The sequence below is a fragment of the Microtus pennsylvanicus genome, chromosome 1 (assembly GCF_037038515.1).
Source record: "Microtus pennsylvanicus isolate mMicPen1 chromosome 1, mMicPen1.hap1, whole genome shotgun sequence".
Lineage (NCBI taxonomy): Eukaryota > Metazoa > Chordata > Mammalia > Rodentia > Cricetidae > Microtus > Microtus pennsylvanicus.
This window is the reverse complement of record NC_134579.1, coordinates 50,119,909-50,130,598: the sequence shown is the minus strand read 5'-3', so window position 1 is coordinate 50,130,598 and position 10,690 is coordinate 50,119,909.

Genomic DNA, 10,690 nt, shown 5'->3' with positions numbered 1-10,690 from the left:
TGCACACAGATGAAAAGTCCAGAAGTCTTGAAAAAATACATTTATATTGGCACTCTATTTAATTTTTTTTTAATTTATTTATTATGTATACAACATTCTGCCTTCATGTATGCCTGCAGGCCAGAAGAGGGCACCAGATCTCATTACAGATGGTTGTGAGTCACCATGTGGTTGCTGGGAATTGAACTCAGGACCTCTGGAAGAGCAGCCAGTGCTCTTGACCACTGAGCCATCTCTCCAGCCCCCTATTTAATTTTTTTTATTTTTATCTTGGGGTCTTGCTATGTAGGCATCGTTGGCCTGAGACTCAATGTGTAGACCAAACAAGTCTCAGAGGCTTCTGCTTGTCTCTGCCTCCCAAGTGCTGCGGTTAAAGCCTTGAGCCACCGTACCCAGCTTGGCTATTTATTTATTTATTTACTTACATATTTATTTATTTGAGACAGGGTTTCTCTGTGTTTCCCTGGCCCTCCTGGAACTCACTTTGTAGACCAGGCTGGCCCTGAACACACAGAGATCTACCTGCCTGTGTATTCCAAGTGCTGGGATTAAAAGGGTGTGCCACTACCACCTGGGAACCCTCTTAAAAAATAGTAATTATATATAGATATAGATAAAGATATAGATATATGTTAGTAATGCATTATATACATGTACAATTACTGGGGTGTATGTGGAGAGGTAAGAGAGGTAAGATGTGGAGGCCAGTCAGAAGATGACTTCGTAAGGTCTGTTTTCTATTTCCACCTGGAACTCAAGTTGGTAGGCTTCCCAATCAGCGCTGTTATGTGGTGAGCCATTTATTTCCTTAGCTTCTGACCCGCTTTGCATATTTCCTCTTGTAACAGTGTGTTTTTACTTTTGTTTTAAACTTTAAAACTGTTGTCCGATGGAGTTACCCTATTAGAAATAAATAAATAAATAAAATTGCTGTCTAAAAACTGGGATATAGGTCAGTGTCAAAATATTTGCCTCGAACATGCCAGGGCATAGATTTGACCCCAGCAGTGACAAAAATAATACAAATCAAAATTATCTCTAAATGAGGCTATCCATACATATTATCTGGGTTACAACACAAAGAATAAAATAAGTAAATAAATAAATAAAATACCACCCCCCAAAGAACCTCATAAGGATTGCATCTAATGAGATCTTATCTAGCATTTGTAAAGTTTTAGGTTTAATCTGCAGTGCCACAAACACTAACAACAACCAAATATAGCAGGTTATAGTGGTTTCCAGCTTCAGTCCCAGGACACTGGAGGCTGAGGCGGGAGAAATGTTCAAGGGCAGCCTGGACTGTATGGTTAACGAGAGGCCATTCTGAACTATAGAATGAGACCCTGTCTCAAAACTAAAAGGAAAGAAAATAAAAAATAGATACCACAATATTATCCATTTATGCATTTGTAGAAAGTTTTGTATAATTATAGAAAACACTTAAGTTTTCTAAGAATTTTGAGGGGAGTGTTGAGACAGGGTCTTGTTATATAGTCCTGGCTGATAGTATGTGTCTTATGCTAGCCTTGATTGAACTCTACACAATTCTCTTGCCTGCCTCAGTCTCCCAAGTACTGGAATTACAACAATGTGCCTTTATGCTTGGCTCTGAAATTCTTTACTTGTGAAAATAAAAACTGCATAACAAATAGAATCCTGCCTCTGTCTCTCTTCTTCTATCCCGTCTTTACCCTTTTCCTACTTCCTCTTCTGCTGAGGGGGGAGTCTAGGACACTAGAATGTACTAGACAACTCTTGTCTACTGAGTTCTACTACGTGTGTGTGTGTGTGTGTGTGTGTGTGTGTGTGTGTATGTGTGTGTGCATTCATGGCATCAAAAAGGAGGAAAAGAAAAGAGGTGCTTGCCTGTTTTAACCTCTGATATCTCTAATATGATTATTATTTATAAAAATACATGTTAGAGTCTGACTTAAAGGCAGTGGTAGTGCACGCCTTTCATCCCAGTACTCAGGAGGAAGAGACAGGCAGATCTCTGTGAGTTATAGGCCAACCAAGTCTACAGAGCTAGTTCTAGGACAATCAAGGCTACTCAGAGAAACTCTGTCATGAAAAACAAACAAACAAATAACCCCCCCCAAACAACAACAACAAAAATAGCCAGGTATGGTGGTGGTGCTTGCTTTTAATCCCAGTGTTTGGGAGGCAAAGTTAGGTGTATTTCTGTGAGTTCAAAGTCAGACTATTTTACATAGGGAGTTCCAGGATGTAATGGTAAAAAAACAAAATAAAACAGTGCTGTTCCTTGAGTGACAGCAGTGGGCAGCCGGGCATGAGACCATGGTGGGCCACAAAGTCAGCCAGGTCCCAGGCAGGGAACAGCATGGAGGGTGAAAGACCTTAGTGGGGCAACCAGTCCCATGAGGAGGCACAGCCCTGGCAGGTGAGAGACAGTGATGGATAGGTGCCATGCAGAGAGAGGTTGGATATTTATTTAGTGGGTTATAAAGGAGAAAGGGAAAAAAGGGGAGAAGGGAGAAGAGCAGAGAGAGGAAGAAAGAGAGAGACAGAGGGAGGAAGGCTGGGGGTGAGGGAGAAGTGGGGAAAAGAAAGAAGAGCAGAGAGAGGCAAAGAGAGGGAGGGAGTTTGGAGGAGGGGGAGAAATGGGGAGAAGGGAGCAAGGCAGAAGCTTCCTCTTTTGACAAGAGACAGAAAAGGAAGAGAGTTCAGGCTGAAAGCATAAGGAAGATCCTCCTACCTCAGTGGTGGAGAGCGAAGCGAGTGGGCAGGGCTTGTCTCTTAAAGGGACAGGGCAGACCATTACACAAGACAGTCAGAGCTAAATAGAGAGAACCAGTTTGTTTGGTTTTTTAAGATTTTCATTTATTATATATACGATATTCTGTCTGCATGTATGCCTGCATGCAAGAAGAGGTCACCAGATCTCATTATAGATGGTTGTGAGCCACCATGTGGTTGCTGGAAATTGAACTCAGGACCTCTGGAAGAGCAGCCAATGCTCTTAACAGCTGAGCCATCTCTCCAGTCTCAAATCTGTTTTTTGTTGCTGTTGTTTTGTTTTTTTAATTTGAGTACAAGCTAATACAGTGGCAGATGATTGTAATCCCTGCTACTTAGAAGGCTGAATGAGATAGGAGACTCTGTGGTTAAGGGCATATGCTGTCCTTCCCATAAAAAAGAAGAAGGAGGAGGAGGAGGAAGAGGAGGAAGAGGAGGAGGAAGAGGAGAAGAAGAAGAAATAACCAAAGGCAAAACAAACAAACAAACACAGCAACAATAACAAAACAAAAAGAACGAGAAATATCTAACATAGCTACTTCCAGCCCAGCTTGGGATCTACAGTGAGTCATTTTCCTAGCCTCTAGAATGGCATTTTTAAATTTTTACTTATATTCATGTGTGTACGTGCACATGTACATAGGTTCCCAGAGGTCAGAAGAGGGCTCAGATCCTCCAGAGCTGGAGTTATATGAACTACCCTGTGTGGGTGCTGGGACCAACTCGGGCCCTCTGAAAAGCAGTAAGTGCTTTTAACTACTGAGTTCTCTCTCTTGCCCCAAAAGGTGTTTTTAAAACCCCTCGGCAGGGTGTTGTGGCACACTTGAAATCCCACAGCTTGTGATGGACTCAACAAACGGAAGCCCTAGGCAGTAGCCATGGGCTCTTAAGTAAATTTCACTCAGACTTGATGCCTGCCTTTCTTCCTTCCTTCCTTCCTTCCTTCCTTCCTTCCTTCCTTCCTTCCTTCCTTCCTTCCTTCCTTCCCTTCATTTCCCCCCTCTCTCCTTTCCTCATTTTTTTCTTTTTTCTTCCTCAGACAAGGTTTCTCTTTGTAGCCCGGGTTGTCCTTGAACAGTTTATGTAGACTAGGCTGGCTTCAAACTCAAGGTCTGTTTTCCTCTGTTTCCTGAGGGCTGGGATTGAAGGTTTTGCCACCACCCCCGGCTGCCCAGCTGCCAGGCTGCCTTCTCTCAGAAGATCTACTCCGTACTTTGATTTTGTTCCTGAGCAAATCCATCGTTACTCTGTCTTGTATGTTTCGTTTCTTGGAACAAGATGCCAAGAATGTTGTCCAAAAGGGCTGGGCGGTGGTGGCACACGCCTTTAATCCCAGCACTCAGGTGACAGAGGCAGGCGGATCTCTGTGAGTTCGAGACCAGCCTGGTCTACAAGAACTAGTTCCAGGACAGGCTCCAAAGCTACAGAGAAACCCTGTCTCAAAAAACCAAAAAAAAAAAAAAAAAGAATGTGGTCCAGAGACTGCAGATAGCAAGAGAGGAATAGGTTTGGTCTTCTGGGACATACGGTGTCCAGCAAGTGTGCCACTTTAGCCTGGGCAGACGCTGGTTTTGACAAGAAGGATGAGAGTATTTGAATATGTCATTTTGTGTGGATGCTACAAAATGCCTCAGATAGCATTTGCTGTGGCTGGAGGGGAACTCAGTACATCACAAATACTGAGAACATGCTCTACCTTGAGTGACAGTCCCTTGGTAAGTTTTGTCAGGGTTAAGGATTGAACCTAGAACTTTCTGCAGTGATGGGGAATCATTGTCAACCAATTATCTTTAAGAGGTGGGACCAAGTTAGGCTGTGGCTTTTGGGGACCTGAAGAAAAACACTGCCAGGCCCAGGTATGCTCTCTCTGTGTGGTTCCCTTGCTGCATAGCTGATCTTGGACTTCTTGTTCCTATTTTGTGAGTTTGCCCTTTATAATAAATAAAAATATAATTGTTTTATTTTTTAGCTAGCCTGGTTATTTTTCAAACTGAGATAATTTAACACTGGAGCATGCCAGGTAAGTGTTTACCAGCAGCCTACATCTTCAGCTCACTTTTAAATTTTGTTTTGACACAGTGCCTCCTTAACTTTACTGGCTAGCCTTGAACTCACTCTGGTTCAGGCAAGTGGTTTTTTTTTTTGTTTTTTTTGTTTTTTTTTTTGGTTTTTCCAGACAGGGTTTCTTTGTGGCTTTGGAGCCTGTCCTGGAACTAGCTCTGTAGACCAGGCTGGTCTCAAACTCCCAGAGATCTGCCCGCCTCTGCCTCCCGAGTGCTGGGATTAAAGGCGTGCGCCACCATCGCCCGGCCAGACAAGTGTTTGACTTGTAACTCTTCTGCCTCAGCCTATGGAACTTCTGCAATTACAGGCAATGTCATCATTGCACATTTTTTCCCCCTGAGACAGGGTTTCTCTGTAGCTTTGGAGCCTGTCCTGGAACTAGCTCTTGTAGACCAGGCTGGCCTGGAATTCACCAAGATCTGCCTGCCTCTGCTTCCTGAGTGCTGGGATTAAAGGCGTGCGCCACCACCGCCGGGCTAGCACAGGTTGTTTTCAAACTTGCTGAGGATCCAAAGGCCAGAGTTACAGGTGTGTGCTGCCTCTACTGGGGACAGCTGTTGATAGGAGCTGTTATTCCTGAAGAGACTCAACAGGAATGGGAGGACGTTACTGTTAATGCAAATATCTCCCTAATAACAAAAACAGAGATAAATAAAAAGAGAAAGGGAGAGGGAGGGTGGTCAGCAGTACAAGGTCATCCTCAGCCGCGTTTGAAGCTGCCCTGTCTCAAACACAACATTCCAAGAACAACCCTCATTAAATCAAGGAAGGGCAGAGGAAAAGACTGGGTTTGGTGCTACGTGTTTGTAATTATAATTACTCGGGTGCCCCAGGTAGCAGGATCACAAGAGACTGGAGATATAGCTCAGTGGGACACTAGTTTTAAACCCCAGAACAGGGATCAAAAAATAAAATATGTGAGTAAAACAAACAAACACCTGGGCCAGGCAGTGGTGCACACCTTTAATCCCAGCACTTTGGAGGCAGAGGCAGGTGGTTTTCTGTGAGTTCAAGGGCAGCCAAAGATACTGAGAAACGCTTTCTCAAAAAAAAAAAAAAGAAAAGAAAAGAAAAGAAAAGGAAGGAAGAAAGAAATGAAAGAGAGAGAGAGAAAGAAAGAAAGAAAGAAAGAAAGAAAGAAAGGGAGGGAGGGAGGGAGGGAGGGAGGGAGGGAGGAAGGAAGGAAGGAAGGAAGGAAGGAAGGAAGGAAGGAAGGAAGGAAGGAAAGAGATGGTCATGGTGGCTGGTGCCTTTAATCCCAGCACTCCGGAGGCAGAAGCAGAGGGTTCTCTGTGAGTTCAAGGTCAGCCTGCTCTACCAAGCGAGTTCCAGGACAGCCAAGGATACGCCAAGAAACCTTTTCTTGAAGGAAAGAAAGAGAAAGAAAGAAAAAGAAAAGAAAGAGACAGTGATGGTGGCCGTTGCCTTTAATCCCAGCACTCAGAAGGCAGAGGCAGATAGAGACCTGAGTTAGAGACCATTCCAAAATAGCCAGGGTTACACTGACAATCTCTATCTTGAAAAACAAACAAATAAGTAAAACAAAATTATTTCCCTTATGAGGAAGGGACAAGGAGAATGAACAATGTGAAAAAGGATTGGCTAGCACAAAAAGACTTTTTTTTTTAAAAGACTTTTTTATTTTTATGTGTGTGTCTGGGCAATAAGATCAGATGAGGGTGTTGAACTGACAACCCAGAATGTATTTTGAGATCTGACCTTAGGTCCTCTGGAAGAACAAACACTTCTAACAGCTGAACTATTTCCCCAGTGCCTTTATTTTGTTTCTAAGTGGCTCACTAAGGGGTTAGCCTTAAATTCATGAGGCTGCATCACTTGCTCAGTAGACAAAGGAATTTCTAGCCTCTCTTCAATGGAGGTAAGGCAATGTCTGTCTACCATGGGACCACACGATAAGAAAATGAAGTCACCAGTGAAAGTCTGATACACAGTGACCAATCTGTAAGTTTGCAATTGTATTATTATGAACATAAAGTTTTAGTATCTTATTCTTCCAGAGAATCAAGGGTTAATTTTTCCTCCGTTTTGAATGTCTGTTTATTATTTATTTATTTATTTAGATAGGGGCTCATGAATCGTAGGATGATCTCTAACTTGGTTTGTAACCAAGATGACCTCCCATTTCGCTTGCCAAGTGTTGGGTTGACAGGAGTGTGCCCGGCTCAGCTCAGCTTGAGAACTTTTTTTTTTAAGCTTTCTTTTAGATTTATTTATTATGTATACAGTGTTGTGCCTACATGTATGCTTGCACACCAGAAGAAGGCACCAGATCTCATTACAGATGGTCGTGAGCCACCATGTGGTTGCTGGGAATTGAACTCAGGACCTCTGGAAGAGCAGCCAGTGCTCTTAACCTCTGAGCTATCTCTCCAGCCCCCAGCTTGAGAACTTTTGAAGGTGGTATTAATGAACCATAGTGATCCTGTCCTTGAAAGTGAATTCTAAGAAATGATTTAAATCCTCAGAATTTTAGGATTTTAGCTAAACATTATTTGCTAATGAAGCCAAACGTTTTCAATAGGTGTGGGTGCTTCTACTCTATCATCTATTTGTCCATCTGTCTGTGTGCCTGCATAAACTGTTTTTGTTTGCTTGTTTGTTTGTTTTGAGACAGGGCTTCTCTTTGTGCGAGCCCCTGGCTGTCCTGGAACTCCCTCTGTAGACCAGGTTGACTTTGAACTCAGAGATCTGCCTGAACTCAGAATTAAAGGCATATGCCACCCTTGCCCTGGAACTTGCTGGAGTTTTTGTGTACCACCTGTGTGTAGGTGGCCTCAGAGGCCAGCAGTACCCTGGATCTAGAGTTACATGCAGCTGTGAGTTGTTAGATGAGTGTTGGGAATGAAACCTGGATTCTCTGCAAGAGCAGTAGTAAGTGCTTTTAACCACCGAGCTATCGCTCCACTCCCCAAAATAATGAAAACATGTGCTTTATAGACTAGCCTAGTGATGCCGGCCTGTAATCCTGATATGGGAGATAAAGGCAGGAGGATTTGGGGTTCATGGCCAGCCTGGGTTACAGAGTGAGCTTGAGGCCTGGATTTTATGAGGCCCTATTACCAAACCAATCCAGTCCAGTCCAGTCCAGTCCAGTCCAGTCCAGTCCAATCCAATCCAGTCCAATCCAAGCAAGTACTTTCGTCATTCACTAATGCTCTTTGTTTCCTCAGTCGTCCAAGAGCATTCTGTAGGAGAGAGGAAAGCCTGTGCTAAAGCTCTTGGTGATTTCTACATGGATTTAGAAATAAGCTCTAATTCCAGATGCTTCAGCCAGCATCAGAACTGCCTCATCCTTCCTTACAGTGGAATTCAGAGATATAACTGAGATGCTTCTTTCTGTCTCTTTCTCTATCTGAGGACCAAACTCAGGGCCTTGCACTTGGTAGGCAAGCGCTCTACCACTGAGCTAAATCCCCAACTTCCGAGATGCTTTTAATAATGTGTGAGCGGAATGAGGCAGTCCTCAGTGCACGTATGGGGGACACTGAGGTCCTTATGGTCAAGGGAAAAAAAAAGGAACAAGTGACACATTTAGGGGAAAGTTCAGTAATGTGTATTTATATGCGGAGGCAGAGAGTAATACAGCCGGAGAATTAAGTGAAGAGATCAGTGCTCAGATGGGTAAGAAAACACCACATTGTCAAATAGGCAATGTCTGGTGTACGCAAGGCAGCCCAGATATCTAACCAGCAAAGCAAACATTCACCTAACAGATGATACCTGTGTTTTTCTGCAAGGAGCAGGAACATAAACGTAACAGCCAGAATTGAATTATGCTCTACAAGAAAAAGAGACAGTGTCTAAAAAACAAAATCTTCTAGGACTGGAAATGGCTCAGTGGTTCAGAGCGCTGGCTGATGGTCCTAGGGACTTGATTTCATTTAACAGTCTATATGCAGGTTTGTAACCACCTGTGACTTCAGTCCCAGGGGAATCAGACGCCCTCTTCAGGCTTTTGTGGGTACTGCATGCATGTGCAGTACTGGCTGCACAGACATACACTAAGGCATTAATATATATATATAATTGAAGAAAATCTAAAAAAAGAAAGAAAAGCCCCCTTTTAAATTAACAGGGAATATCCATCTGGAAGTGAAGCAATTGTGAGAAAGAAATTTATGGAAAGTATTGCTTTTCTTCACAAGTATATTAGGCCCTGTCTAGGCTACTGCTGAACATCCAGCAAGGACAACAAAGTCCACCCGAAGGAAAGCACAAATAAAGACAATGAGTTCTTATTTATTTTTAATTATGTGACTTTGTGTGTAACTGGGTGTACATTTCTGGCACACGCAGATGACTCCGACATCCTGTGGATAAGGAGGCAACGTGGAAAAGCAGCACATTCTTCGTTTAAGGCATTCTTACAACATATCCATGGGAATAATCTTATTGAGAGAGATTAAAAAATTTGTAGACTCTGTTCACACTTTTGGGTCCCAACGACCGAGGACAGGAATATCTGTCAGTCTAGGAACACTCTCTCCTGTTTCTTTTACAATAAGCAAATGGAGAACACTCAGTTTGGCATCCAAAATGCAGCCCCAAACTATCCAGTGCTCCTCTCCAGTCCTCCTTGGTCCATAGCAAGTGGTGCTGTTCCATATCAGGTGGACTCTGCAACAGGTCAAGACACCTTGCCTCTTTTCCCATTCCCACCACTGGTTCTGGCAACATAACCCTTCGGTCCTTGATGCAGAACATCGGTTGCTACTTCTGTGGCCTTGCGATTATTGCAGAGTATGAAGCTTTGTTCATGGTGCACGTCAGTGAACTTCTCTCAGCCCGTGGCTGGGAAGGAGAGACTCAGCTTCGTCTCTACATCGCCATTTGCCTGGCAGGTGCCATGAAAAAGAGCAGGTGTTTGACTTTCAATAGTGGGTCTTATATAGCTTAGTCTATCCTCTGTTTTGCTATCGTCAAAGATGCTTCTGAACTTCCCATCCTCCCACAGCTCCTCCTCCTCTTCCTCCTCCTCCTCCTCCTCCTCCTTTTTTTTTCTCCAAGACACAGTTTCTCTGTAGTTTTGGAGCCTCCCTTAGAACTCACTCTTTAGACCAGGCTTGCCCCGAATTCACAGAGATTTGCCTGCCTCTGCCTCCCGGAGTGCTGGGATTAAAGGTGTGCGCCACTACTGCCTGGCTCACACTTGCCTTCTATAACAATGTTTGGATCAACCATGAGCCACGTGTAAGATAGTGGTACCATGTAGTTATGATTGAGCTGATAAACTGCCCCTTTATAGTGAAACCCTATTCATCATGCATAATAGCACAACGCTCTAATTGTGTTTATGCTGATCATGTGATCAAGCTCCTGTACCTACCGTCTTATTGAAGTTCCAGATGGTAACTAGTGGAATTTTGAATGCCACTACCTTGCTACCTATGCATTTACTGCATTATCCAAACTTTTTGCTGTTATTTTATGATGTACTCCTTTTACCTACAAAAAAGGTCAGTTGACGACAAGTCAGCCGCAGGCAGGTCTTTTAGGAGGTATTCCAGAAATCATTGTTATTATGAGGATGACAACTCCGAGTGTGTTTCTGCCCTTGGGGCCCTCCAGCGGGACAAGATGTGGACAGTGATATTGATTATTCTGACCCTGTGAGGGCTTCCACTGATGTGTGCTTGTTTGTAGCTTAGCTTTGAACCAATAGCTTCTAAAAAATATAGAAAACACTAGGAACATTTGTTGAAAATTAAGGGGGGCACAAAGACACATGCAATAGACAGTCATGGTGGCTCACAGCTGAAATCCCAGCATGGAGAAAGTTAAGGCAGGAGGATTATCATTCGAGGGCTCTCTGAGCTATAAAAACAACAAAAATGAAAAGAGGCTA